Consider the following 26,977-nt stretch of genomic DNA (forward strand, 5'->3'; position numbering starts at 1 on the left):
ACCTAAATAGCATGTGGCAGTGGGGGGCAGCAGGGATCCCCCCCATCCCTGCCCAGCAGGGCCCAGTGAGTCAGGGCTTTTTTTCCCCCCAAGTGCTGGGAGCTGGGGCAGGCGGGGCAGCCATTGCTAGGCTGGGAGAGCGAGCGGGGGATGGGCCTGGCTGATTCGGATATTCGGAGATTTGGCAGCAGCTGAATCTTCAAATCAGATTTGGCCGAATCGATTCAGGACAGTGATTCGAATCACCGAATCGAATTACTATCCCCCAAATCAGCCGAATCCGAATCCAATACTAGCCGCTGCGCACAGGCCTATTAACCAGGAGCTCTGCCACCTAGGAGCTCACTGCCTGCCCCACTCCAGCTCTGGGCTTATTTTCTGATAACCCTGTCCCTGTAGGTCATGTAACTCCTAATTGCCCCCCGGCACACCTGCAGGCTGCTTCTCAGGCAGCCTACCTTCTCTTAAAGTAGCAGGAGCACCAAGCCTCCTGCTACACCTCGCACGGGGTGCAGACAGAAGTGCAGCTCTCCGCTGGGACTGAGAATGCTTCGCAGGAAGCGTTCTGAGTTGCAATGATCCCCCGGAGCAAACAGAAGTTCACTGTTGGTTCCAGCGGGCAGGGGAATCTAGCTGCTGGTTGCAGCCTGCAGCTGGTTTGCCCTAAAAATGCTCCCTCCCCTCTCCCAGCCTGTCCCTGTTTCAAAATGGGAGCGGGGAAAGGAAGCAGAGGGAGTTCCCCGTCCGGCTTCATGGGTCAGATTTTCACCCAAATGGCTATTTTTTAAGTTGTCTGTAGCCATGCACTTGTGTTTGGTCACGACTATAAACTGCTTTCTGTGGCCAGATAGGGCAAAAATTGTCACTTCTGTCTGCGCCCCCTGGCATGCCCCGTCTGGCCCCAAGCCGCCCTGAAGTTGAACCACCCTAATTCACAAGCTAAACCCAGAGATTTCAAATAGAAATCCATAGTGTCAAACCCGTTCTGACCTGTTGTGGGTTTTCTTTGCAACAAAAGAATTGCTCTGCTATTTTTCCACACTCAAGAAATGAGTGAAAGCTAAGAGCCGGTATTTTCTGAGGAGAGGCCTGGGGTCTAACCAGGGGTCAACTGAGTCTAAAAAGGTTGAGAACCACTGCTCTAGAGCACTGAAGCAATGTTTTGGCTTGAAAGTGAGCGATAAAATATTTAAAGTAAAGACGACCATGTGAAGTGGTGCAGGTGTGGACATTAGGCATCTGCCGATCTTTGCCTAAGTGACAAGGAACCTGCACTAGAGACTGTGCAGGTTCCTCCATTCTCCGTATCCGCCTTGAGTGTTCCTTGGTTGTAAAGCAATTGAGAAAAAGAGGGTTGACACCCAAGCTCCCTTTTTCAGCACATCTGGTCCTTGGTGGCCAACCCTGGCCTAGCATATTCCCCTGGTTCAAAATCTAGGATCTGGATCCAATGAAAGAAGGATTCGTTGTTCTGACCTTCTCTGTTGCTTGTGCGTCTCGTTAATGAGAAGTTTATGAACAACTCCTGACTTCTGCATTTTTATTAATCATGGTATTATAGTGACTGGGAGTCTGCCACACACACAGTAAGCATCTAGTGCTGAAAGAGCTGCAAAACGTGCCCCCCACACCTATGTAATGAGCCAAACTATGATAAGTGCAAGCATAAGTGGGCCCATTGCACTCCACTGGATAATCCCACTGTTGGAAATATGCTGTTTGAACCCAGAGAAATGATTTCTCAGCCTCATGAAGACTCTGTGATGTCTTCCTTTTCAACCCTAAAATATTGTTGTGCTGGCTATAGCCAAACAAGTTCCTTTGAAAGAGGGTGCAGAAAGTTAGGAGCAGAGGGTCACAAATAGGACAGTGCCTTGATATGATGCCATTCTGATTCTTCTCCGTAGGAAGTAAACTTTACATTACCGGACAATAATGAGTGTCTGGGGTGGTTAGCCATGTGACAACTGGTAAAATATAGTCTCCATTTAGCTGGAACATGGCATCCAGGCTTTCTAGTTGCTGGATGATCTCTGTCCCCATTGAGACGTGCACTCCTGAGCGTCCATTGACAGTGCTGAAGATCCTTTCCTAGTCCACACTGCAGTACTGATGGTGGTCAGTACCTGGCAAAATTACTCCCTCTGCCCCTGTATTTCCTCTTTGAGCTATCTGTCCTCACAAGTGCCTAATGGGTCCTTCCAGCCTGCATGTTCGAATCGCCAAAGGAGCTGTGTATGGCGTCGGGGGGGCTTCATCTTTCTAGTGCTTCAGATATTCAGGTTAGAGCCAGTTCAAGCTGTTTTTGATTTTTAATGGGGGTTTGGGGGCCTATTGGTAAATTCAGAAATGTCAATGGAAAAAAAAATCTGTGTGTCAAAATATATATTTTTTAATCTGAAATATTTTTATTTGGGGCAACCAAAAATAAAATTTTAACAATATTACATTTTGGCCAAAACCATCCATGTGTTGTCGTTCTGAAAACTTTTTGGAAGGAAGCAGTTCATGAAAGCAAAAAAACTTGTTTTTTTCGGGGGGGAGGGTGTTCCCATGATATATTCATGGGAATTCAAAACCCTCCCTGCCCAGCTTGAATTGGAGTTTCATTGGCTTTATCATCTTCCCAAACTGTATTAGCTGGTTTCTGTTGCCGTCAGCAGAGCCACACTCATTAGGCACCTCCGAATGGATCCCAAAGCAGCCCAAAGGTTCAACGTGCAGCTGCCTCAAAACCAGCCAGCGGGAAATACTGAGGACAGGTGTGTGTCTGCAATCCCAGCCCTTATGCAGCGCTGCCAAGGGATGCCTCTTTCCACAGCAGCCCGATCCCCAAATCCTAGCCTGAAGCTGGGATCCTTACCCCACTGTCCTTCCATGAAGAGACACTCTTGCCTTTTGTAACACAGGGGCCCCTTTTCTACAACACCTCCTGGATGCAGAAGACCAGGCTTAAAGCCCTTCTCTGCCTGAAGGGGTTCATGGGCACACCAGTCCAGTCCCTGCTCCCAGGACTTTATCATGTCACCAGTAGGCTATGAGCCACCCTCCCTTTTGTACCCTGTTTCTTGAGTCTCAATGAATTTTGAATTATTTCCTGCACAGTGACTGCACCAGGAGGGATAGAGAGTGCTCCCCTCTCTTGAATAACCACTTGGTAATTAAGGGCACTTTTACATGTGCTCTGCAGGTGTAGGGAGCAGTGCTCCAGGAGCCACTCTTATTAAAAAGCCGCCACGTCTTGTGTGTCAGTGTCCCTGCACTTAAAAATGGCAGCGGGAGCACTTGAACTAAAGCTTGTTTGAAAAACTTCAGTTTAAGCGTCCTCACTGCCATTTTTAAGCGTGGGGATGCTGACACACGAGACGCAGGAGGCTGCTGGAGTGCAGTAATTGCCATGCTCCAGCACTCGATTAATCGAGTCCGCTCCGACGCGCGTTGGAGCAGCCTCCGCGCTTGTGCATAGGCACCTGGTACACGTGCAATGATCCAGCTGACCTGTTCAAGCCCTCAGGGGACTTAAGCAGAAGGAAGCACACTTTGTGGATACTGGTTAGACAGCCATGAGCAGGGTACATGCTGTAACAGAGTCTGGGAGCACTGCAGGGCAGGCAGGGCACAGCGCTGCAGGCTGCTGGGGCAACAGGGCAAATGAGGCAATTGGCAGGTACCTGCAGGCAGCCCGGGCAGCCTGCTGACCGGAAGGGAGGATAAGCTTGAGGCATGGGCTAGCAAGCTGGTCTCTCCCTGGATGCTACAGAGTGAAGAGCTCCTGGCAGCCGGGCTCCTGGAGGGACTGCGATGCTGCACATGGATCCCCGGTGAGGCTCGGGGTGTTTGCTAGGATGCAGCCCGGGGCTGGGAGGCTATCCCAGTTGAGGGGTGAGGGAAAGTTTCCCCTCTTAAATGGGCAGAGGGCTGTTTCCCTTTTACATTTATGTCATAGCCTAGGGGCTTATGTTTATGCTATATGTAGATGGGTGGTTTGGGTTGGGACTATAGGGGTGGTATATGGAGGTCCCATTGGTGCCAGTGGGGCAGGGGCAGACTCAAGGCGTGAGCAGCTGCTGAGCCCAGAGAGGGGCAGAGTGCAAGGCCAGACAGAGGCCAGGGGCCAGCGCTCAAGAGGGGCATGATCAGACAGGGACCAGGGGCCCAAAAAGACCAAACCAGAGCTAGTGCCTGAAAGCCAGATCCGATACAGTGGGTGCAGACTAGAAGGGCTAGAGAGACTAAAGGAGTAGAGGCCAAGGAGGACAAAGCCCCAGCAGATGAACAACGTTATGATAACACCCATGAGGCTTGAGGTGTGGTGTAGGGGAGACTGGAGCCATACAATTATCCCCTAAGGCTTTGGGTGCCCTGCAGGGCACAGTTGGCCTGAGCAGCCCAGCAAAGGGCCTGGGACAAGAGCTGTGAGCTCTCGGGCCTATGCAAAAGCAAACTGCAGAGATCTGGGTAACGTAAATGGAGTCATAAACGGAGGTCCCTCTGGGTGTTCAGCATCCTCCAGGGTTATGTGGTAGCTGATGGGTTTCATTATCACAACTTTGGATTCAGGTACCAAAATTCATCCTTATTTGCCCTTTACAGTCTGATCCAAAGTCCCTGAATGGTGGAAGTACAGTAAGGAGTCACAGGTTTGTTGTTTATGGTCCTAAAGCTTTTCCTCCCAAGGCGTTCAAAATCCCGGAGAAAAGAAGACAGTGCCAATATACAGGGAAGCTCGGTCTGACTTTGGTTGATTCGAGCGCTGCTCTTCCTCCTTTGCGCACGCTCTTCTGGAGCCTGGAATTCACAGCCTCCGCGCCAGGATATTTCTGCAGCCCTCCCTCTGTGGGGGAACTGCACACGCATGCACACGTGTGTGTGATTAGTTACATATATGACCTGTTTGGTGAAACTTCACAGAATGCACAATGTCCACACGAATAAAGGCTGGAGATTTATAGATTTTTTTAAAGCCAGGAGGAGCCTTTCTAAGCTCCAACTGTTAACACGCCACAGAAATCCATCAAGCACTTCCTATAGCAACTCTAGCAACTTCCAGTTGAACTAGATTGTACCTTTTGGAGCGAAAGATCATCTTCTCTTGGCTTAAACATTCCTCACCCCCGTCCTCAGCCCTCCCAATGACTGGCTGCTACTTCTTAAAAAAATAGTGCCTCTCATTTCCAGTGTAGATGTTGCTGACTTCAACGTCCAGCTCTTAGACTTTGGCACACGCTCTGCTAGATTAATGAGCCCTCTGGTATCAGTTGTCTTTTTCCCCGGTGTAAGTAAAGATGAACATGCACATCCACTGCCCCAAAACAGCTTTCCTTTCCCTGCCCATTAATGGAGCAGAGCGGTGGGACTGAGAGGGTCACAGAGATCAACACCGCCATAAAAGACATCAACCCTATTCCTTTGTACCACCTATTATTTCTAACGGCTTTCCCTGGGCTGGTTTTTCCATTGCTGGCTCTTCCTCGTGCTTTCCACTCAGTGAAGCGATGCTGTCCCATCCTTGGTTCAATTTTCCTCCCGTTCAGGAGTGATAAATCTGTCAGCAAGGAGAAAATTCACACGTCTCAGCCATAAATTCTTACGATGGCACCAGTGGTATGATGGCACCTCGGCACAAGGCAATAGTTAAGAGCTGGCCTTTGTTTCTAGTTTAATAGTCTGTTTTCTGGGGGCATTTCTAAGGCACGGTCCTCTCACCTGGGGTCTTGGCAACAGTTTATGTGGTTGGATGAAGCATTCATTAGAGATGCATGCTGAAATCCCTGGTTAATACTTGCATTTCCTTCATCCCTTGTTCTAATGAGTGAGGGGGGTTTGAGGGATCATTTCAAAGCTGTTTTTTTATAAAAGACAGTTGTCAATATAGAAACTGCCCATGGCTCAGCTTCTTCCGTAACTAAAAGGGGCATCCCCCACTCCGGATCAAGCTCTTTTCCAAATGCACCTCTGGAAGCAAAGGCCAGAGCACAAGTCTGGAGAGACAGACACAGAATCTCCTAGTGAGGCCCTGGGGCCCAGTTCTGCAAGGTGGTGGACACGGGGGGGCATTTACACATGTGCCTTTCTGCCCTACAATGCACCGGAGATGCGCTGCTTTGGAGCAGTCTGGATTCATCGGGAGCTGACAGGCGGACAGTTGTATAAGTGGCGAAATGCCCATCACCGCGCAGAAAATGGCGGCGGTGCGCTTTTGAACTAAAGCGCCTCCAAGGTGGTTTCGCTCCAAAGCTCACCGCCACCATTTGTTTCACTGCTTATACAACTGCATGCATTGCAGCACCGGGCACTTTTCAAAGCCCCTGGTGCTACAGCACTTGCACATGTAAAAAAGCCCTGTGTTTCAGTAGATGAACATCCTTGAGTGATGGGGTCTGAACCCTGGCAGCTCAGGTCTTCGGGCTCCAGCTGGGGTTAATTCCTTTAAATTGGAGTGGTTTCATTTTATACACTGCCTCAGCACTGTTGAAAGACAATGGGAGCCGTATCCAGGGTCTCAGAGGTGGATCCAGTGGTACAGTTGCGCGCTCTCCTTTGATCCCTGTTCCACCCAGACTTTAAAACCAACTGCCTAGGAGGGTCAATGGCAATGCTTTTCAGGCATCCCTGAAAGAGTCCATTGACTTCCTGGCTCCTTATAATCTACTTGATTCCTGCTAATCTCTCTCCACTCCACAGGTGTTAATGACTCTCTCTCCTTTTTGTGGTCTTGATGTTCCACTTTTCAAACGATCTTTCTTCTGCAATTTTGTGGTCTGCCAGCTATTCCTGGTAATGTCTCTCTTCTATCTCACCTCTAGTTAAAAACCAGATGTGGTCTCGTTAACTCAGGTGTATAAATGACTGACAGTAAAGTATTAGAGGTCCCGGCAAGATGCGCTAGAAGACTAGATTTTGTTTTGTGAATCAGAATAAGAGGTGTACATTTACCTGTAATGACTGCAGGACTAATGGCACAATATCTTGACTATTTGGTATATTTTTGCCTGGTTTGTTGTGTTTCATAAACTTTATCTGGGAAATTAGTGCATATGCCAATAGTTATATTTGTTTTTGCTTTTATCTTAAATTGAACAAGATAGTGCTAGGCCCCTAGACTATTAGTAAAGCTTCTCATTTCTCTTTAACTGGAGAAACATATGGGTTGTATTCTATGTAATGATGTGCCACATCTGCACCCCCTCTTCAAAAACCTCAATCCATCCATGCAGGGAACTGTAAGGCTCTCTGCTTCACAACTTAGTGGTTATGGTGTGTGACACAGGGGCTCTTACACCCATCTCCGCAGAATATGTGCCACAGAAGAGCCATCACAGACTTGACGAGACACGCACACAAAAAAAAGCCCAGGATTTAAAAGTGCCTCTTTACAGTCCATATCTGAAGCATGTTGCGATACCCCTGGGTAAAGATCAAACTGGAAAGGCCTTGCTGACATCTGATTCCCCTCAATTTTTCTTGGATCCAAATCCAGCAAAACGGGCATTTTATGTCTGGTCACAGTCCAAAAAGATATAGCAAAATCACCTGGAGTTACAAATGTGTTGCAGAACCTGTCCCTAATCATATTAAGAGCTCTGCATTGTAAGGCTGACTGGTTTGCCAAATGAAATATTCTCCTCCAGTATTTGCAGACAGGAATTACAGCCTGTGAGTGATGTTTTTCATTTGGTATCTAAGGGCATTTTCTGTTTGATGGACCCGATCCTGAGCTTGTGAGCGAAGGGTCATTCAAAGGGCTTTGCTTCCAGGAACTACAAGGAGCCTGGGTGGCTGGGGATGAGGGCAAGAATAGCGGGCCTTCACGCCCAGACTGAAACTGAGATCCAGGGACCTGTGGGGCTGATCTGCTTCTAATTATTGTTGGAAATGACACCATATATAGCCCAAATAGTTCGGAGTCCCTGCTACAGTTCTGTCCATGCGGTTCTGCGTTTCGCACGGATGCCCCATTGCTGGGGCTGAGCACTAAGAAATGGTGAGACTTTAAGCAATAATAAATTTAGATTTTTTTTTTTATTTTCTTGCTTGGTTTCCGAGCCCATAGGTGTCAGGATTTTCAGCTTCCCTTCACATCTCTGAGGGATAAAAATATGCAGCATGGTTGCTTTTTATTTAAATAGCAGCGGAGTGGTTTTTCTTGCTATCATGTGACTCCAGGAATTAGGGCTTTACAAAAAATGCCAACGATGATGAGATTTGTTATAAAAACTGCAACAGCTGGAGCAGAGAAGAGTGAAGGGTAGAGATGCTCCCGTAGCCGCGCCGTCCTGGAGTTGTGCGAGGCCCGTGCTTGCCCACGTGAGGCAGTTTATAACAGGATCCCATAGACCTGATCCTCTTCTCACTTGAATGCAAAGGGATCACTTTTGAATTGCACAGGTGTTAATGAGGCCAAAATGCAAACCCCATAGCTATACCCTTCGGATGGTTACACCCAAAGCAGCTCCTCTGGCATCATACAGTTCTGGGTACCCTAGTCAGCAGCCTTTTCCCTTACCACATTACAGAAACTAAGAAGACTTTTGGTAAACTCTCTCTGAGTACAGCCTGTGCTCTTCTGACTTGTGGCTGCTCTTTCTGACCGAGCAGGGTTTGTGTCTGAATTGTAGCTGGAAAGGGTGACGGAGCGCCCACCAACCAAAAGAGAAAAATCCGGTTGGTAGGTTGGAGGGACGAAGAAAGCCAAGACATAAAACGTTGAAACCATGCGGACAAAGAGCAACGGGAGCAATCGGATGAGTTGCGGAAGGAAATCTTTCCTTCTCATCCCTTGGCGTGTGTCTATGCAGTCCCTTGCACGGGGGACCCTGACCCCACTCAAAGCCCCCCCGCGCTACTGCAATAGAAATAGTGAATGGCAGACTAAGGCAGCTCAGAGAGTAGCATTTTTTTAAGCAGGTCACTATGATGAAAGGTAGTCCATGATGTGCACCCTAGTCCAAATGCAAAGCCACAACCTCAGCAGAGAGGGGGTCCTGCTCTGTGCTGCACTTCATGGAGGGGAAGGACAAAAAGCAACTTCATGCCCTCAGTACACCTCACTCTCTCCTTAGGGGGGGCATACCACACTCCCCAGAATAAGTTAGAGATGAGCTGCTTTACCTTAGAGCAGCCTCTCCTGGGCTGCCTGAGCGCTGCAGCCTGCCCCACGCAGAGCCCCTGCACCCAGGGAAGAAAGCGATGGGCCATTATGGAAGCCTTATGCTGCGCTGCCCTGGGAAATTCTGGTCTGGCTTGTTATGGTACATTAATATCCCCATCTGCCATTAATAACTGGCTAATTATTAAATTAATAGCTGCCGTGACATGCAGCCTTCACTGAATCGCAAGGATTACTTTGTCGACCGAGATCGGTATCTACCTCCCAAGCTCCAGCCATCCTTCCTGGCTGTAGCTCATGCAAACAATTTACAAGAGCGATTGCAGGGTAGCAAAAATCCGTTGCAAGAAAGAAACTGATTTATTTTCCGACATGGTTAATGTCCTGATTTAATGAGCCTCATGCTCAGCAGCCTAAATTAAAGGGTAATGTGTGCAATTAAACTGGTTGGTTCCAGAGTGCACCTCCTCCAGTTATCTGCAAAATGGGTTGAAGAGCAGCTGCTACTAATATTGCTCATATTAAAGCTGGCAAAGTAAAAATGCTTTCATCTCTTTATTTTAGTAACATGCCTTTACTTTCAATTAAACTAATTATATGCACCATCTCATTCCAGATCACTGTCCCCTGAGATTTTTGAAGGCAGGAAATATTTTATGCAACACATAGTTGTATATGTTCAGACCTTAAAATGTTCTTCCTTCAGGAATAGGGATGGGAGCTGAGATACATGGTCACATCTTGGTCACGTTTCACCAGTGTTAATCCAGAATAAATCCATGCACTTTGGTGGAACTACTCTGGGTTTACACTAATATAACTGAATTTGAAACTGGTTTGATTGTTCTGGTGTATCTTTAGCCAAAAGACTCCCATATCCTCCTGGCATCTGGGATGTAGTAGTATATCCTCACAGGTCTGGTGATATCTTTCATGAATGCAATGTCCTGTATGTCAAAGGGTCCCTGAATTCCTTTCATTCGGTCACTTGACCATCACTGACCTGCAGCCCGCTTTGGGGTGAGACACCAGTGCTCTTCAAGGGACATACTCTGCACTTGAGGTTTGCACCTTCATTTGGAAACACAGCACAGATCCTGCAAATTCGGAGTCATGCGAGTAGCCCTTTCTCTCGCTTCCTGGGATTTTGCATGCGACTAAGGTTTGGAGGCTTGGAGCTTTGCTTAGGACATGAGATATGAACAACTGGTGCCTTGGTGCAACTGCAGAAGGATGATTTATTTAAGCCCTGCCCTGGCTCTGGATGGGATTCAGTTCATGGCTCTGGATGCTAGCAGCTCATCCTGCAACCTTAATTCTCAGCTTCTCCTCCCATAAGACACTGAATTGAAGCCAGTGGGTCTGTTGGACACTTCATGTATGCTCAACTCACCCTATGGAGCTCCTTTCACTGACTGGTGTAAGCAGGGACTGTATCTGGCCCAGTGGCTCTTCTTGCTTAACTCCTCCACCGGATGAAGGTTAAAGAAGGTCGGATTTGCATGCCTGAAGCTCCCAGATCTGAATTTCTCTTTACGTCTCACCCCTACCCTGTCAGACTGGTAGAGACAGCAGCACGCTGGATACCAAGAACTGCTGCATGTTGCCCTTCTGTTGAGAAAGGCTCTGCCATAACCCAGGAGGTTAAATTTCCAATTGATTTGTGGTGAAATTCCATCCCCTCCAACCTGTCGGACTCCAATATTCATGTTAGTGATCTCATTTTATAAATAATGGAAAGAAAAACAATGCATTAAGTGGTAATGTGATTAGAAAATGGGAGGGGAATGAATTACAAATGCAAGAGAGCCTGGTAGTTATTCCAAAGGAGATAAATTTCATTTTAAGTGGTCTCCAGTGGTACAGTGTGTTGCTAAGAATAAAAGAAAAAATTGTGCCTTGGTTTGCTGAATTAAAATAGCGTTGCATTGCAGTATCCGAGTGTGGCTAGTGGCTGGTGCGGGCACTCTGGACTCACGATAGCTGGCATGGCCATTGCTTCACTGGGTGCCAAGTTGCCGAACAACCGTGCCTAAGCTGACCAGTTTGTGAACCAGGGAAATCAGGATGGGCTCTGGCATTCAATTCAGGACATCACTTTGGAGCATGGGACTTCCAAGTGTGGTAGAGAACTGATGGAGATGAGCCACTGATGTGATGTGATTGCAGAACCCGGAGCAGACACAAAAAAGGCAAATCGGCCCCAAATTGCTGCAGTTTCAATATCACACCCATGCAATTCTTTTCAGACCGTCGCAGGAAAGACCAGCCCCCGGGAGTGATGTTTGCATTCAAACACAGGGCAATCCTTAGGGCCTGATCCTGCACGGAAGTGAAGGGATGAGCGTCCTCATCACCAAGCTCCTTCATCTCTGCGCTGGACTGAGCGTTCATCCTGTGAATATGGGTGACTGCTCGGAGCACAATCTGACGATAGAGAAGAAGATGTATCCTCTTGAGACTTAGCAGTGAAATCCTACTCTGCCCAGTGCGAGGATTGAAAGAGGCTCCCAGGTCGTTTCATTCGCGAACAATAGAAAGGCCTGAACCGAAACTCCCGCCGCAGCACAGCGATGCTGTAACACTGTCGTGCTAGCTGTCACCTAATGGAAACCAGATTGGCTTCCCCCCCTTCCTCTACCTAAATGAATGAGAGGAGAGTGTTAACGCGAACACTTGCCGCACTAATCAGATTTGGTGAGGTATCCCCAGAAAGAATGTACACCCAAGAGCTGGCGCTCGCAGGCCTGAGCTATGCAAAGCCATGAGAGCGGCATGAAACAACAGCAACACGATCAACAGCCACATGGGCTCAAGCTGGAGAACAGCCGACGGTAACGTAGCCGTGGAGCTAATGATTCCCTTCTGAATTGCATCATTGCATTCAAACTGAGTCATTGCGGGACGATTTGGGAAAAGAAGTCAGATTTCATTATCGAGGACATGCTCGGGGCTCTTGCAGCAGTTCTTGAATAGGTACTGAGATACAGGCAGTGTTTTGCTCCCGTGGGTCCAGGGAAGGAATGCCTCTGGCTTCTCTCGGTGGAGAAATTTTAGCTCCAAACAACAGACGAGGAAGACCACGCTCCAGATACCCCGTACCGTTATAATGTGCATTGCTTTATACCAGGGGTGGGCAAAATGCAGCCCGGGGCCCGCCAGGCCATTTTATCTGGCCCACAGGGCTCCTAAAAAATGTAGAAAATGAATATTTATCTGCCCCTGGCTGCCTGTCATGCAGCCCTCGATGGCTTGCCAAAACTCGATAAGCGGCCCTCCGCCCAAAATAATTGCCCACCCCTGCTTTATACAGATGCGACCTGGACACTTACTAAGAAGGAAGAAAGGTAGATAAATACCTCTAAAAAATGGAGATGTGAACTGGTGTGAAAAAGGGAAAGAACAGCAGGAGGCATGTGCAGAGTCACATATAGTTGATAAAGTGAAATGCGTGAGCAGTCATGTGGTTGGGATGAGGGAAGATAGATCAGCCAAGGGTCTCTTGGAAGTCTCCTGGGACTTGACCTTGTGGCTGACTAAACTAAAGATGGAGGGATAATATGGTCTGGGACCCAAGAGCTCTTAATGCAAATTATCCACAAGAGGAAAAAAACGCCTATGATAGAAAGGGGTGAGGACAAATTCTGAGCGTGGCCCGGGACCTCTAAAGTTTGTAGAGCCGAGGAGTAAAGAAGTATAGATAGGAAAATCAAGATGCGCTAAGAGGCTGAGGCTGATACCTCCTTAAAGGTATCTATGGTCCGTATCTCTCTTGCAGGAGAAGAAGGGCACCACGAGCAATTGGGGCTGGCGTCATGGAAGGACTTGTAGAAGCTGGGGCAGCAGGATTGTGCCCTGAACTGGTTTTGCTAGTTGGGACTTCAGCCTTTCATCATTCTGTAGGCAGAGGAAAAAAGCAACTTGGGGAGCCCGAATGACAGAGATGGCAAGAGCTTGCATGGGGGGAAACCTTTATGAAAACTCAACAGATGCCCGCAAGGTTTCTCTTGCTTCTGAAGCAGAGTGCCTTGCAACACACAGCAGCATACCCCTGCCTTGTTCGGTAGCTGCTGATGCTTACACTATCCATAATCTTAAGGCATGCTGTCAGGCTAGTTCTCAAGGGGGTTGACAGATTACATCTCTAAAGTCCCTTTATTGGACCTTGTTCCCCAGAAAAGCTTGCAAATTGCTCTGATCTTACCAGACAAAGGCATTGCTCACTCTTGGAGACCTTGAATATCCCACACAATAACACATGAATTGGTGAGAATTACCCCGAGATAAAATATCCTTTACAAGATCAAAGTTCCTGATTTCCTACCTGTCAGCTGCAGGTATGTGAAAGTCCTGACAGGCTGAAGATAGAAGGAAGAGGTAAAGCAAAAAGAGAAGGGGGGAAGACAAGTCGGCGGGGGGGGAAAGGAGAATTCTCTGAACGAAATGTTATATCATTGGGTTTGGTGCTTGCATTTCAGTGGAAAAGGATTAGCGAGGCTGGCTGAGGAGGGAGCAAAGCTGGTGCTTTTGCTGACAAAAAGCAGCAGAACCTTATGCAAGTCAGAGAGACCGCTGCCCGTCTCAGTTACACCCGTGCCCATGTCGAGTGAGGCCACTGATATAACAGAGGTCAGATTTGGGCCATAAGGGTGCACCTTGACAAGTGCACAGGTGGGGTTTGTGGTGCCTCAAACCCGTTTGCGGCACTGCAAACCGCATGTGGCACACGTGTACCCATGTGCTGCACTTAATTTGCAGCGCAGCAGTTTTTTTGGACATCGGGAGATCCAGCGTGTGCTGCCAGAAATGGAGCCTGGCCAGCCAGAGCCATACTCAGCACTGCTGCTGCCCCGGGAGGCCCCCAGGACCTCAGGTAAAGCTGCTGGCTACCCCACCTGAGTCATTTTGCCATGCATCAGAGCACATTCAGGGGCATGCCTGGGGACAAATAGCTGTGGCACAAATATGTGCCACTGCTGTTTGTCCTTTGGGAAATGCACGCCACTGCACGTGTATACTCGTCAGGACGCACCCAGAGAGATTAATGTGTGACGCCCTAGAGCTCGCCTGTGAAACCTGCCACCTTCCACCGCTGCATGCATGTAAGAAGAACACGTGTGTTTGCACCAATATTTCATGTGACAGAACTGCCCTGGTAAAATCCCAGCAAAGACAAGGCAGGTTGTAGGGGTCACATGTGTGCAGGTCAAGGCAAGACTCCAGGGGAGTTAGCAAGAAGTAAACGCACCGCTTTTTCTTTTGCCTTGTGAAGATAAGGCCTGTGTTGTATCAGGTGTGGGCATGGGAGGGACAGGTTTGGTTTTGAGGCTCTGTCAAGAAAAGAGTTGGGCTTTTTTACATAAGAGCCTGTCTACACGGCACAGTGGAGTGCAGGGCAGGGATCCCCAGAGCTAGCTGTGATCCTGTTTCACAGTCCATGTCTCAGAGCCGACATGGTGAACAGCAGTGCTAGGCAGATACCGAAGCTAGCTCTGCATGTGCTCGGTTGAACTGCAAGCAGTCTAGCCCCAGGATGTAGCTGGGCAGGTCTGTGCCTGGGGCAACTGTGTGATGCCCAGAGCAAAGCCAACTGACATGATGCAGATCAGCTGCCACTGCAGGCATGTCTATTTTTTGTACACCCTCACAAAGGCAGCACCCAGGACCACTGCTCCCATCACATCCCCTCAGTTATGCTACTGGCCAAGCTATATCCCAGCTCAGGGCTGCATCCAAGCCAGTACAATGCCAGCAGAGCTAACTGCCTGGGAACAGCATCGCACTAACGTAGCTTTGCTGCTCTCCGTTCCACATAGCTTAGGTACCTCTGTGCAGCGCTACTTTGCAACGCGGAGGCCATGTCTACATGAGATGCTTTACTGCACAGTAAAGCATTACCGTCTACACATGCAGGTGCTTACTGAGCAGTAAATTAGTCTACTGGGAAAGAAATTTACTATCTGGGCATATGCAGATAGTGTATGCAGAAATGTACTGTGCAGTAAATTTAGTGCGTAGCAAAGCCAAATAGCAGTAGATGCACATGTAGATGCACCCAGACATACCCGAATATGAGTCCACTGTCTGGCAGTAAAATCCTAATGGGAGCAAAACGCAGGTAGTTTTTCCTTTGCTGTAGCTAAAAGATATTAATACTACTGGTATAAGCCCTGCCCAGTGTACCCTCCTCTAGCTGTGTGGAAATAAAAAGCTAGAGAGCCTTTTCTCTACTAGGAAGGTAAGGAAGAGCTCACCTGCAAGAGTTACCTTGCCGTAAAATCACATCTGCATGGCATAGTCTTTATCGGGTAAATCTGGAATAGCTTCCTGGGAGTCAATTAAATACAATCCAGCTGGAATCAGGATATGACCCATGCACTTAAAATTCCTCTCATTAGTACTTTAACAATTACTTACCATCCCATCTCCCTGTGCCCTCCGCTCCAGTGTCTCTAATCCCTCTTCCATTACTATGTTTTTGCGAGAGCAGTTTGAATACCTCCATGATTGCACAGAGGGCTGCTTTTTGGCAAACGCACAGAGTACTTTTCTCAAATGACATAAATATTATACATTATTTGCTGCCTTGCCAAAATGCAAACACACACAAATTCCTAACTGAGCAACATTCTTTGCAAGTTAAGATCATTGCTCCAAAAGAAATGTATAGCATATTAAAATCCAGATTGATCGGGTACACCGTGTGTTGGAAATATGCATGAAACGAGGACCCCCAAAAATGCTATTAAATCGCTTCTGAGACAATACATGACTGCACCTTTATATTGCACAAAAGGGTTTAACAATCCTTCTTGAGAAAAATATTTTACTAGGTAACAAAAAAAAGTTATTGAAAACACATATATTTGATACTTTTGGCAATTCGTTTTACTACTTGCATTTCCAACTCATTGGTACAGTTCATAAAAAAAAAATATTTTTGCAGTTGGGTTGTGTTATTGTTTCTTTAATTTTTCTACTCCAAAACCAGGCTACACTTTCTCTATGCAGAACAACAAAGAAAACCAAATGGGATTTGATTATTTTGAGGGTCATGTAGATAGGTTTAGGCAAACAGGGACTTGGGCATGGACATCAAACACAGACTCATGAACATCAATGGACATCAAACGCAGAACAGATCAGAATAATATTTGTCCCCACAAGAAATTATGACATTTCTTTGCAGCCTTTATGCTGTAAATCATATGCCAAGCTTCAATCACAGTCAGGTAATAAAGCGTGGGGAGAAGAAATAGTGTATAGGATATTTTCCAGGAACTAATGGAGAGGATTGCTTATATTTGGTTTTCTTGGGCTCAGGTAACATTAAGAATGCTTAGATGACAAAGGATTTTGCATTGGACTAAAGTATCTGTTGCTATTTAGTGCTGAGGGTACTGGCCTGGAAGCTAAGGGATCTGGCTTCAGTTCTGGCTCTGCCACTGGCCTAATGAATGACCATGGGTAAGTCACCTCACCCCACTCTCTGCTTCCCCTCCCCTTTTCTGTCTATCCTGAATTATCCAGGGCTTGGACTCTCAGGTGCCATATGCTTGTACATCGTCTTGCAGTGGGTCTCTAGCTTGGTTGGAGCCTCTGGGCCACTAATATTAACACAACTCAATATTAATAATGCACTTTGCTAGAGCCTGCCATATTGCAAACCAGTGCAGCCAGCCCTTTGCACGCAGAGCTCCCCAGGAAGGCAAGAGGAGTCCCAGACAGACTTCCGAGAGCCATGCGTGGGGCTGCACGGCAGCAGGCAACCCCTCTGGTAGATTCACACGGACTTGCTTGGGAAGCCGGACTCCACCTCCACAGCTGGGAACGGGAGCCTGGATGCCAGGAGGCTTAGACATAGGTTTGGGCTTGAGAGTGACTCAGTCGGAGAATCCAAGTAGGCAGAGATCCAAGGCTGGGTCACAGACCACAGCTGCGTGGATGTAAGTCCCCTTATTTCAGGGAGAGAAGACATACGTGGAAGGCGTGCTCCACTGGACACCTGGGCTGTCTGGCCCCGCTGGGAATGCGGGTTACGACTGGGGTTCTGCTTTCACTCTGGCTGGCAACCCACATGTTTTGCATTGAGGACTAAATCACTCAGGCACAGATAATTTTCTAGTACTTTCCCACAGGGTCCCCCTTTGCTCACAGGACAGTCAAATTCAGAGTCAGAGAGAGGCTCAGCTTACTGCAGCAGAGAGCCATGGAGTACATGTCCCGAAAGTCCTACTAACATGCCCAGTGAACACAGCACCAGGGAGGGCACAGCAGCTTGGGCATGGCTTTACAGTGCAGCTGCTTACACCTGGGGCAGGCCAGTCCTAGAGTCCAGACCAGGGGCGGGCAATTATTTTGGGCAGAGGGACGCTTACTGACTTTTGGCAAGCCATTGAGGGCTGCATGACAAGCAGCCAGGGGCAGATAAATATTATTTTTCTAAATTTTTTAGGAGCCCGGCGGGCCGCATAGAATGGCCTGGCGGGCCGCATCCGGTCTCCGGGCTGCATTTTGCCCAGCCCTGGTCCAGACCTAAGGGACAGCCACCTGCGTGCACTCTGGAGTGAAGACATGGCCTCACAGGCCATATCCAGATGAGCATGGACATTTGGTTCCCCGGGGACAAGTAGCGCAGCACACCTTGCACCACAGCTATTTGTCCCCAAGGAACACCCGTGCCACATGCGCTTTGGCATGCAGCAAGTTACCCCAAGGGTGGTGGGGGAGGCTGGGGCCAGCACTGTGTTAGCCACAGCAACCTAACCTGGGGTCCTGGGTCCCCCCACCCAGGGCTGCAGCAGTGGCGATCCTGCTGGGCAGAGCCTGGCTGGCAGCTGCGGTTTTCAGCGGCATGCATTGCCATGCATCCTCCACTTTGCAGCGGCGTGCGCTGCCTATGTGTGCGCTGCTCCATTTTTTTTCCCAGCAGTTTTTTTTTACTCCTGGATATCCAGGGGTCAAAAAAACCCATGGATAAAAAACAATGGAGCAGTGCACACATGGACAGTATGCACTTGCAGCATGGAGAACACCTGAGTATGTGGTATGTGGCGCTGCAGACGTGTTTGCAGCGCCACAGACCGCACGGCCACGCTCGTCTGGACGTGCCCATAGTGTACACACTAGGGGCCTGTATTGGTTTAAGTCAGGTGCCAGTTTGCATGCTGGCAAGGTGGTAGTTGCCCCATCTATGCCAATCCAAAGCATTCAAAAATCATGAGTTTTATCTCCAAAATCATGAGCTTTCCCCTCTGGTTCTTTCTGTTTCCTTCCTGGTGTTAGAGCATTTCTAGAGACTCTGGTCACATTTTCAAGATTTTCTGTCTAACCAGGGGGGCTAGAAACTTACTCTTTAATGCAAGCTGAGATTCTGACCCAATTGCTTGCCTCTGGGAGTTGGCGCAGTGAGTACAACATCCAATATTGCAAGATGCACAATAAAATCATACCACGGGGCAACATTACGTGTCTGCCTATTTAATCAGTGCCCTATATTTACGTGATTGGGCAATAGTACCGGTTTATACCTATATGACCATTATTTTACAAAGAGTACTGATTTTTTCAATGAATATTAAACTTTGAAGACCAGCCTGTTCATCCTGGCCTGTAGTTGATCTCAGCGCGACTGTTTTCAGGTGAAGGCTCTTTCACCAGGTCTTTGGTTTCACTCTCTGCTCTTAAATACCTTAATGACAAAATGTGACTGGGAGAATGGGTGTGAAAACATTCTGCCTGAGCACATTGAATTAGTATTTGCTGGTAGCCAAGAAATATGTGGGGCTGGCAAAGGTCCCTGCCCTTGCCTAGGCGGGGTGGGATGGGTGTGTTCTTTGCAAGCCATCCGTGTTGTGCTCTCATGGGGAAAGTTTGCTTTGGTGTGGAAGAGCCCTACCTGCAGTCCTCTCCATCACTGGAGCTTTGCCAGGGGCACCCATGGGGTAGAAAGCAGGAGGCCGTATCTTGAAGTTGGGAGGAGGATCACTGAAAAGCCTTGTTCCTACACAGGGTCCTTCCTCCAGAGCCAGGGGTCTAGGTGCTTTTCCTGCCTGCATGTGGCAAACTGCTACAAGTTGCACTTTGGTTTTTCTTTCTGAGCCCTCACACAACCCCAAGGTATACGGTCTGAATTTACTGGTGTTATGGGGAAGCTGTGAAATGCCACTCACGGGTCTTCAAATTGCAAAAGTGGGAGAAGTTGTCATTGCGTTTAATAGTTCTTCTCTATGCGCCATTTAAGTAGCATGGGCTGTAGGCAGAGCGCCCAATCGAGAGACCGATCAATGAGCTATAGCTATAAAAAACTGCGTTTCTAGCTGAATCGCAGCCTCCAAATAGACTTTGGAATAGATTTTGCATTTTGCTTTTAATTTCTTCCCATCTGAAACGCATTTTGGGTTCCAGTCCCATGACAATCGATCTTCTCCCTGTAGTGTTTGTTTCCTGCTGTACATTTAATTAGGATCCTGAAAGTTTATCGGCAACAGATAGACTTTAAAGAAAACCAAACCTCAGGCTCTACCTCTCCCCTTCCCCCCCCCCCAAAAAAAAAAAAAAGAAAAAGAAAAACCCACTTTGTAGTTTCCAGCACACATCTATCATTACACACTTCTGTGTCTCAGGTAAATTAGCAATCTGATTCTTTCTCCTGCTGTCACTTAAAAGAAAAGGGTTTCTTATTTGCCATCCAAGTAAAAGCACAGTAAACCTAGAACTAGATAAAAAGCAAGTAATCAAATATATTTAACTGTACTCAGGCTGATCCCATTATTTGTATAAAAGTTAACTTGGGCATTTAAAGACTTAGGGCAGCTTTGTCTTTATTAGAAAAAGGGCACTGTTTTATTAGCAGGCACAGATGCCCGGGACACTGTTCTTCCACCTGTTGGATAAATGAACTCCATCTTGAAACGTATGAAGCTTTCTGGGGTGAGTTGGGCTCAGATCCGAACAAACCTTTCCTATCTGGAATGAGAGTAGGGATTAAGCTTGTCTCTCTCCTCCTTGGTCTCTCCTTGCATAGAGGGGAAGTCAAGTATCATAGTGTATCTGGCGTCTCCATGTTGGATGAGTGAAGAGTCCTTAGGGTGTCAGCATGAGCGTGGGATGAACTAGCCCTCCTATTTGGGAAGAAAACACTTTTGCTTCTTCCACTGTGGAGAGCTGGCGACCGCCAGGGTCTCCGACTGTAGGGAGAGTGAGAATTGGTCTTCAATAGGCCACCTCCCATGTCTTTGGGAGAGCCTGGAGAGGGGTCCCAGTGGTGGGGGAGAACATGTCACATGAAACTATAAAAGAGTCAGCCCACACAGATAGGGAAATGCCTCCTGTGTTACTACGTCCATGAACGTCTGGGTGGTGATGGGGGTCTTCCTTTGGAAAATGCATGGGACAACACAGCAGAGGCCTGTGTCGGGAGACCTCTGACCTTCTACCAGCCAGCTGTCTGGAGGGGGGAGCATGGGCTGTCTCTAGATTTCCATCGGGCATCCCACAGACCTCGAAACACCTTGATGAGGTTAGGTTAGGTTAGGTTATCTGGCAATGTCTCAGGATTCCCCCTGCCCGGTCCTACATCCAGGACACGACCATGCCCCACCGAGTGAATGCATCTTCCTTTGTGAGCAGGCAGGGAAGTCAAAGGGACCCCGTGGGGCCATTTGGCCCAGCATGCTCCTTGCAGGCGCAGCCAGTTCTGCCGGCTGGCTCAATGCCTTCCCCCCAGGCTGCACCAACACACACTTGCAGCCTGATGCATCTCAGCCTGATGCTCGGCAGCACCTCTTGCATGAGTGCCAGGCGGCTGGAGCTCCCTGTATTGTTAGGATTGCACAGAGCTTGCCCCTATACGAACAGTGGGTTACAAAACTGGAGAAGCTCTAGTCCAAGACGCCAGCTCTGCGGTGCTGTTTCCATGTGCTCCGGTGACACTTTAGACCTCCACATTGATTCGGTGGGCGAGGGGGAAGGGTGCTCGCTTTGGTTTTATATGCACTGGCTGAGTCAAATTACCCTCTTCTCTGCTAGGCTTCCTCTGAAATAGCAGATCTTACTGTAACCAAATATTACCATCCAGGAAAGCCATTTTGCAACCAGTGAGGAGGCTTCTTCGTTCTCAGAGCTTGGTGAAAAGGCCCTTTGTTCTCACCCCGAACACCTGGAGCGTGCTACTAGCCATGGCTTCTCTGGGCCCAGCATCTGAAGCTGCTGCCACAAGGCCCAGTCACATTCACACCTACGGTCTGCACCAAAGAGCAGCAACGATTGCCCTTTTGGACGCCAGCTCAAACAGTTGCTTAGTCCACACGGGCCCATGGAAATGGCCGGTTCTTTTGTTTTCTTTCCTTCTCCTTCCTCCAAGGAACAGCATGGGCTCAGATGCTCAGCTTCATTTACTCCAGACACCCCTGTGTGCAAAGGAGGATAGCGGAGAACGACACCCTTGTCAGGATGTTGGAAGATGCTGAATACACCCCTAGCAGGTGCTCAGATAGAGTAGGGAAGTAGAAGAGGCTGAATAAAGTAGACCTCTCGTTTGAAATGCCATTGCACCAGGGGCAAGGCAAAAAGATGTCTTCAGAGGAAGAGGCTTGGGTTCAGAGTCATCTCCTTGCTGGGCTGCTTTAGCCCGAGAGGTGGGGGAATCTCTCGGGGGTTTTGAAATCAGCCAGACTCTCACACCCCGTCTTGTCTGCACTTGTGTCTGCTTCCAGAGCAAGAAGACTTGGCCCAAATCGGCCCAGAAAATCGGCGAAATCAACCTAGCCACTCACTGTCCCAAGGCAGAGCTCCCCTTCTGCAACGGGCTCGATGGCAGCAGAGCTGTGCGCTCAAAGGCTCAACACTATCAGTGGAACCAGGATGAAAAACAGAGCAAAGAAACCCCATCTTTTTACCACATTTCACAGTTCTTACCAACACGGGCTCTGCAACGGTTACTAATCATGGGACTGATTCTGGTCCTACGCGAGTCTACGCACAGGGACTTTGCTGTTGACTTAGGTGGAAGCAGGATCTGGTCCCTACGACATATTTAGAGGCCCAGCCTTCAAGCTGTCCCTGCGTGTAAAGGCCTCCTCCCTTGGGAGTCAGTGCACCAAGGATTAGGTCCCAATGAATTGCCAGTGTTTATTGTGTATTTGCTAAGTAGCGAGATGAAGAGCCCAGTCCTACAGGGTGCATCTGGGTTGTGGGTTGGGAGCTTTCAGCTGGCCCTAAGGTCAGGAGACCGGCAGGGGTTATTTATAGACTTCAAACACATTTTATTTTCACCATACATCAACAAGGGGTCATGTTAGCTGCCAACGTTTCCTGACTATGAGCCCACATCAGGGGTAAAGTTGTGGGTTTGTCCTGATGAGATGGCATTTTCATCCTTTTTCTCAGCAAATAGGCTCTGCCATAGCCGTGAAATATCAAACCCTTTCCCATAATTAAATCCACGAATGCCGGTGACAGTGTCATTTCAGCTCCATCTATTTCCCTGAAACAAACCTGACAGCTCTGCCCAGGACTAGCCGGCACGCATTTGTTCAGATTAAAGTGATTTCTATAGTACCGGGTTGCTTTGTATCTTCTGTCCTTGTCCAGGTACCCAGAGCAGCTCTACACGTGCATCTGGGCTTGCATATTCACCGAATGCCCTCCGTTTCTAGGGGAGACTCTTAAGGCTAAATCTTTTTAATTTCACTCACGGCAGCAGTCCCATGATTTTATTATACGGGGCTTTTCTAAGGAAAGAAGAGAAGCTGTCAGAAGGATTCGAACATTTTTTTTTATATCATGCCACACTGTATCAAAACTTGGGAACCCAGTTTAATTACATAAAAGAGAGGCCTTTTTATCCTCCAATTTGTTTGAATTGCTTTAAAGATTACATGGATTACGTGGCCGAACAGAACCGGGGACAGTAGGACAAAAGCGGAGATTTTCCTTTGAAACAAAATATACAGGTGGTTTTCTATGAGTTTCTGTGTCTATCTGCCTGGCTTTTTGATTTTGTATGTCGTATCCAATATCAGAGAACCTGGCAGGGGTAACCACGCGAGGTCTGCGAGCACCCTTCCCTGCCCTCCATATAACATATGGTATATCCCGCCGCAGAAAAAGCAAACCAGATCCCGTCAATCCATCCATTTTCGCTCTGAGAATAATCATCACGAGCGGCAAAATTTATGACAATAGCACACATTTAAGGCACACAGAGGAAACATTTCCCACTAATTCAAGGAATGAGCACACAGTCCCTATTCATTCAGTACACACCAAGAAATACCAAAGCTATGCTAATTGGCAAAAGCCAGCCCTTCGAATGAAGTTTATCACACTCCATCCTTAACGCATCCTATTGTGGGGGAGGAAAAGGGAATTACTGGATTTCTTTGTGGTCACACAAGGTTATAAACTGTGTATTATGCCCAGCAGATTATAATGGCTCCATAAGTAAATACCTAATTAGGTGCTTGGAGTCTTTTATTTCTTTTAATGCATACTCTGTGTTTTTTTAAAATCCCCTTGCATTGGAACAGCGCCTGAGTTATCCAAATTTCTCATGGAAAAAAAAAAAGAAGCAATTAGATCATGTGGATGTGCCTGTTAGACAAAGATTTGCAATGGTTGAACACAAAAATCCCAATCAAAATGTGCATGGAAAAAATGCAGCCACAATCTACAGTGAAACCACAGTCTGATTTTTTGATTATTTTTTTTTTAAAGAAAATCAGGTTTTTAGCCATTTGGGTAATTCCCTAAATAACAAAACCGTTAAAACACAGCAAGGAAATATTTCTTGGCAACCATTATTTTAAAATCCAAGCTTTTTTTTTTTTTTTTAATGAGTTATCAAAATCTGGAACTTATAAACGGAAGGTTTTACACATTTCTGTCTAAGCAAAAACCTAGCCGTTACCTGTGAATGATATATAGTTACATGCACGTATTATTATTTTTTCCCCATAAACTAAGCCAAGCCTGCAAAGAGAGAACGCCCTGAACCCGAGCACTTGAGGTTCCCTTCCCGGGGTAAACTGCACCTCCCTGAAAGGCCTGGACGGTGACTATCCCCCCACCAGGAAAAGCCAGATCAGCGGTTTCCAGGGTTTTCTTGCTGTTCCAAAGGCACGAAAAGATGTCGAGTAGCTCCCAGGGACGAGCTGCTTTTGGGGTTTTTTTTTTCTTTTTTAAATCACAAGAGAGTTGTTGAGGCCAATGGCACAGGGCAAGGAGACGTTCACTGCCAGGCGCTGTCCACACCGCCTGGGAAGTGACTCCACCCAGAGCCTGCCCTGGCTCCTGCTAGGAAAAAAGAAGCATCGAAGAGGATTTCATTGCAGAACCCCGATGTCACCTCCGACAAGTCCGGGTCTCAGCATTGCAGCTGGCTCTGGTGCAGCAGCACTGCCCAGTGCCCCTGGGTCCATGCTAGGTGCTTGCAGGGAGCCAGGCGTGCGGTCCCGGGGTGCTGGGGGTGGATGGTGAATTTGGCGTGCAGATTGCAGCGGGGCTGGAGGCAGCTCGCAGCCCTCTCTCCAAGCCCTGCCTCTCCCCGTGCACCCTAGCCAGGGCCACATTGACACGGGGCACATGCCCTGCTCCGTGCTGTGCCTCGCCTGCCCTTGCCCTCTCCTCCCAGGCTCCTGTTTCTCCCCCACCCCTGCTTCTGGGGTCTCCCCCTGCCCTCGACAGCTGCGCCGGGGTTTGATGTGGGATATGATTTCTCTCTTATGCCCAGCTGATGATTAGTTAATTGGTTTTTAACCGAGGCACTGTCAGGCAGCAGGGACTAGGTGCCTGTGACAGCTACCTGAGCTGGGGGGACAATTGCAGGGATTATAAAAATGCTTAGCCGGGACTGACTTTGATCCAGCACAAGGCAGGGGGGGGAGAGGGAGAACCCTAAACTCGTTCCCTAAAGAGGCCTAAAGCTACCAGGGAGGGAATCATTGGTGACACCCGGACCACACACGTACGTCTCCAGCCCCCCGAGGTCCCTGCGTGGGCTCCATAACATCACAAGCCCCTGGGGAGGTGGGGACTTTTGGCCCCAATTCACTGCGTTCCTACAGAGTGGGTCTGTGGGCGGCTGGGAAGGGCACGCGCAGCTGCACCCTGGCTCCTGCTCTTCCGCCTTGCGCTGCTAAACTCCCCCAGCTTCCAGAGCGGAGGGGAAAGACGCTAGTGTGGAAACAGCATCAGCACCAGGAGCTAGAGCAAAGCAGGTGCTGCCCCGGCTACTTTGGGATATGTCCCCCGGGAGGTAATCCCCTAAACCCCTGCCCAAGGTCACATAGGAAGCCCCCTGGCAAAGCAGAGAATTGAACCCATTTTGCAAACTCCAGGCCAGCTCTCTAACCACTAGGCCGCTTGCCTTCTGCCACAAGCCCAGCCTCTACAATGCTTGGATGGGGAGGGAGCTCCGGCACCCTGCTGAGCAGCAAGAGTGTCCACACGGTGCGGGGAAGTACCCCGTCCAGTACCGATTCACTCCCCAGCCTGTTCTGCAGGGACATCCCTCCAGAGGCAAGTCCTCAAGTAAAGCTAAAATAGGACACTTTATCACGGACACGGGTTTTGGCTTCGTTGAAAGGAAGCATCGTGGTGGGGGGGTTGTTTTTTATGTACCAAATAGCTCTCTCTGGCTGTAAAACTTTGGGGATTATCTACACGGGGACACTCAGGAAAACTAATCTGAATTCAAGGTGTGGCTATAAAGTGCATTAATTAAAGTGCACAAATCCCTCCTGCATATTTAAATGATAGTGGTTTTAATAGGATTTAGCTTCTCTCACTTTGGAAGTGAAGTCAGCTATGTGAAATTCAGGCTGCTTTAATTCTGAATCAGGTTGTACAGGCACTTGAGCTAATCCACTGGAAAAATTAACTCACTTTAACTTTCCTGAGTACCCCTGTGTAGACAAGCCCTGAGCAGAGACAGGACACAGGGAGTTTTTGTATCTGGAGCCAATCCAGGCCAGTGCTATATCCTGCACCTCAACCTGTTATGGGGAGAGAGACGCGAGAGCCTTGTCTCCACTAGGTTTGGATATTCAGATAACCACTTCAAATTCACTGTGTCAGCATCAAAGCATATCTCGGTGAAGTCAAAGACACAGCCTGGAGGGAGTAGGGGGAACGATGTGAATCAGAGTCAATTGGATACTGTTATTTTGATGCATCTTTGCTTGCAGACAAACCTTAGAGGAAGCCAGAGACATGCCAGCCAGCCTGGCAAAGGGAATTCAACTTCTGCAGTGCTGCTGCTTTCCTCCAGTCTGTGCGCCGTGGATCAGGCGCCTGTAGAAATGGAAATCAAAGACTCTGTGTTGAAGCCTGACTCTCATGACCTTTGCTAGGGGGAGAGCCAGGCCTTTTCCTGACGGTGCTGCTGGAGCTGTACAGTGCCCTTCTCTCTAGAGTCAGGTCCAGCTGTATCGGTATCTGAACAGCCCTGAAGTGCGTGTCTTTGCTAACAGGTCTCTTTACTGCTCCAGCACCAGCCAGAGCAGTGGGATTTTCGACCTTCCATGCACGTATCAAACTGTTTTAGGCTGAACTCATTGGTTCCCATGTACTATTTGGGCCACTTAGATCAAGGGCTCTTTTTCTCTATAATGCTCACTGGCAATGGAAACTCTGCATGTCTCAGAGCTCCCCGCAACTTCTTTCCTCCCCAAAGGAGAGGACAGTTAGAAAATTACCCTTCCACCCCCAAATGTGGGGTCACTGGTGTGGATCTGAGATCTGGCATGATATGAGATGCTAGCACATAGCTTCACTTGCCTTGTGCAGTAGTTGTCCACCAGCAGCGGCTAAGGCAGGGGCACAGACTGCTCAGGTGGAGTGGGCATGGGGAGGAGGTTTGGTGGA

This window comes from Alligator sinensis, unplaced genomic scaffold (assembly GCF_000455745.1).
Source record: "Alligator sinensis unplaced genomic scaffold, ASM45574v1 scaffold210_2, whole genome shotgun sequence".
In the NCBI taxonomy this organism is placed as follows: Eukaryota; Metazoa; Chordata; order Crocodylia; family Alligatoridae; genus Alligator; species Alligator sinensis.